Below are 4154 nucleotides of genomic sequence, written 5' to 3' on the forward strand. Positions count from 1 at the left end.
CTCTTCAGAACACTGAGCTTAGACACAGCCTCCCTCCTCTCTGCCACCTACTGGCACGCATGTGATACTGCAGCCATACCTACAAAACCTCCAGGGGCAGGAGAACATACCTTTCTTTTCTTTCCTTTCCTTTTTAAAAAAGACTTATTTATTTTTATTTATATGAGTACACTGTAGCTGTCCTCAGACACACACCAGAAGAGTTCATCGGACCCCATTACAGATGGCTGTGAGCCACTATGTGGTTGGTGGGATTTGAACTTCAGGACCTCTGGAAGAGCAGTCAATGCTCTTAACCACTGAGCCATCTCTTCAGCCCCAGCACATACCTTTCTACACTGGTTATTGCCACATAGATGCAGTAGCCTCCTACACACCAAGAGCAGGGTAGCACCAGGCCGGTCACCCAGGCTGTCTGTGTAGAGCTACTCAACAGCCCTTGTGGCATCACGCCACCATCCTGTTAGAGCCAGAAAATGCCCACCCCCACCCTCCAGTGTGCAGTTTCCCTCTCCCATGTCCTCCTTTCTCAGTGAGAGAGCTGCTGCTTCAGTTCTAGGCAGGAGGCAACCCATTGCCCCGGCTCTATCCCTTCCATACTCTCAAGAATACAGACACTAGGACCAGAGAGGTTGCTCAGCAGTTAAAAGCACTTGCTGTTCTTGCAAAGGACCCAGGTTCGATTCCCAGCACCAATAATCAGCTGGCTCATGAGTGCCTGTACCTACAGCTCCAGGGGATCTGATGCCCTTCTTCTAGGCTCTGTGGGCACTTAACATGCATGGTGCATGTGTAAACAAGCAGGCACACACAAACAGATAAATAAAAACTAGTTTAAAGGATATAGATACAACAAAGATTCTTAGGAAGCAATGAGTTTTGATGGTTTGTTTTGAATTAAATATGGATTATTTAAGTAAGTTCATATAACTTTAATAATTCAACTAAAACTTTAGTGATTCTTGTAAATGACTAAATGTAGTTTACTATTAAACTTGTATTAGTCAGGTTTCTCTAGAGTCACAGAACTTATGGTAGTCTCTATACAGTAAGAGAATTTGCTATGATGACTTACAGTCTATAGTCCAGCTCCCCAACAATGGTCAGCTGTGAATGGAAGTTCAAGGATCTGGCAGTTGCTCAGTCCCACAAGGCAAGCAGGTAAAGGAGAGAGAGTAAATCTTCCTTTTTCCAATGTCCTTATGGAGGTCTCCAGCAGAAGGTGTGACCCAGATTAAAGATGTGTGCCACCACGCCTGGATCTGGGACTTGTTTTGTCCCAGGCTGACCTTGAACTCAGAGATCTCCTGTCTTAGTCTCCTGGGATTCATAGCCACTATGTCCCAAGATCTCCATGCCAAGATCCAGATCAGAAACTTCTATCTCCCAGCCTCCAGATTAGGATCACAGGTGAACCCTCCAATTCTGGATTGTAGTTCATTCCAGATACAGTCAAGTTGACAACCAGGAATAGTCACTACATGGCTTAATTCTGTTTAGACTTGTATGATCTTTTAAAAACGTAGTTTGTTTTATATATATGAGTGTGTGGCTCGTGTGTGAGTCTGTGCACAAGTGCACACCTAGTGGTCCTCTGGAACTCAAGTCTGGATGCTTGGGAGACACCATGTGGGTGCTAGGAATTGAACGTGGGTCCTCTGTGAGAACAGCAAGTGTCGAGCCATCTCTGCAGCCTGACACCTCATCATCTTTAATGACCAACACTTAATAGAGAGCCTCAGCACCCTACTACATGGGACCAAGCATTCTGGTCCCTTATCCTCAGGTACTGGGGAGCAAGAAAACATAGTGAAAATGCCTTCAAATGAAATTATTTTGCCATTGGAGAGCAAATTTGTTTATACGTTTCACCACAGAAATCGGAAGCAGCCTCGGGAGAAGGTTAAGCTGCGGCATGTTCTGGATGAGGAAGTAAAGGGCCAGAGAGCAGAAGTGTGTCCAGCTCGCACAGCTGGTCAGGTGCCAGCATCTGGCTTATCCTCAGGCTTTGTTTGTCTCCTACTCCTCTGTCCATGTTTTCAATATTGGGCAGCCCACGGCCAGCTCTGAGCTTGCCTGGTGGAGCCCCATCACACACACGCCTAGCAAGGGTGGCCTGTCATATTTCATAGCTGGAGACCATATGCAAGGACTAGAATCAGCCCTTTACTTAAAACGCAGCCAAGTAGAGAGCGGTAGATAAATGGCTACAATCATGTCTTTCCTAGGGCCTTTGCGTCTCAGAGCTTAAAGTAAGTGACAGGTTGTGAGGCACCTAGAGGCCACCTTCCTCCTCACAAGGTTGGAGAGAACAGGTTTCTCTGAGCCTCGTCTTCTGCCTCTGGAATACAGTATGTTGCTGTTTCTGGATAATGGATCAGCAGGAATGAGGTACAAAGGACTTTAGCCTAGGCTCTCTGAGTTGACTTCCTGGACACCAAGAGCAAGGTAGCATCTGTTGGTCACTCAGGCTGTCTACGCATAGCTACCCAGCAGCCCTTGAGGGGTACCATGGCAACACCACCCCCCAGCTGTCAGTGTTGGGTTCTAGGACCCTGCTGAGCCAGGAAAGTGGCCCCTCCACAGCCTCCAGTGGGCACATGGTATCCTTCCCCAACCTCCTCTCTCTCAGTGCCGCCGCCACCGCTTCAGCTTCTGGGCGGGAGGAACCCCCAATGCCCAGGCTACATCCCTTCCATTTTGTCTCTCCCTGTTTTCTGGCATACAGGTTTAGCATGCTTGGCTCTCTTAGACATCACGCTTTATGGCCGTTCACAGTGCAATTTCGTTCCCATCCTGCCATTCAATTTGAATTAAATATCAAACAGATGTGAGTCATTTTTTGTGTGTGCGCGCTCTTTTTAAAGAAAAAAAAAAGTTTAATATTAGGGAGCATGCCCTCCTAAGATCAGGAAAGCCATTCGGAGAAATAAGCCTGCTCAAATTAAAAAAGAATCGTATTGGTTTAGCTCGAGCTGCTTTCAAGTGGTACCCTTCGAAGTGCTAAGGAGCAGTGTTTCCAGCAAGCTATAAAGCATCAGGAGAAAGCAGGGCAAGATATATGGCCTGGGGCTGATGGGGAAATTGAGCTCCAAAAGGGGGCAGCCCCACCTGGGAGGAAGCTCTGGGCCTGGAGATGAGATTTGCAGATGAGGTTGGGGGGAGGCCATCTTCCCCTGAGGCCCTAGGGAGGGCCTGTGCTTTGCAGCCTGTGTGGTCAGGCTGAGAAGGAAGGCAGAGGGGTCCTCCATGTGCTCAGAGACCCAGCCGGGCCTGGGCATCATGTCCTATGTTCACAGGTTTGTAACCCAAGGGCCCATCTCCCATAGTCAGCTGTTAAAGTCCAGACTGCCTTTCCAGACATGTTGCCGTTGTCCCTTGTCCATGTCACCACCTCTTGGATGGTGGGATCTCTGACCATTGACAGATCATCGGAAAGTGAGGAGAAAATTCTGCCTCCTCTCTGCAGACAAGATCACAGATAAAGTTGCTCATAACCTCAGGGGCTACGGCCACTGCCCAACACAGCCTAACAGCATAGAACATCTTTTCACTGACGTGTTCCACTTGCAGGGCTGGGGGCCCACCTGATGACGGCTTTTCCCATGAGTAGGAATGGCTGATCAGACTCCAAACAACTCCCCAAGATTCTTGGCAACAACCATACCTGCCTCTCCAAATTATTGGACCTGCCGCCACTCGTGGCTTCCAGCCAGGACCTCTTAGGGCCAGCTAAAGTGTTTCCATGTGGTCCCTTGACTCACTGCACCGAAAGACACAACTCCAACTTCAGCACTGACTGCAAACAGCATTTCCATGTCCAGGGCGTGGGGCCAGTTTGTTCTAGACATCTTGGATGCCTGCTACAATGCTCTGCACACCCAAGCTTTGCCTCGGGGACAACAGGGAAACACCCAGGGACCTTGCATCAGACCCTGCTTGGTGAAACAGAGCAAACACTTTCTAGAATTCCACAGGCAAGTGGAGGGATTTAAAGAAAGAAAAACCCTAGACTTTAGAGTCAGGTAGCTGAAGCCTGGAGCCAGGTTCTACCCCTTCCTAGTTCTGTAACCTTAGCAAGCATCACTCTTAGCCAGTTCATTTTTGTCTTTCATTTCTCCCCTCCCTGCATGTGTGTGTGTGTGTGTAATTTT

General features: G+C 48.4%; 1 pseudogene; it reads right to left on the bottom strand.

Moving 5' to 3' along the window:
- LOC115029161 (small nucleolar RNA SNORA17) lies at positions 1 to 101 on the bottom strand (annotated as a pseudogene).
- Between the last annotated feature and the right edge of the window lie 4053 nt (positions 102 to 4154).

The sequence above is a fragment of the Mus caroli genome, unplaced genomic scaffold (assembly GCF_978045245.1).
Source record: "Mus caroli unplaced genomic scaffold, Mus_caroli_1 scaffold_15, whole genome shotgun sequence".
Lineage (NCBI taxonomy): Eukaryota > Metazoa > Chordata > Mammalia > Rodentia > Muridae > Mus > Mus caroli.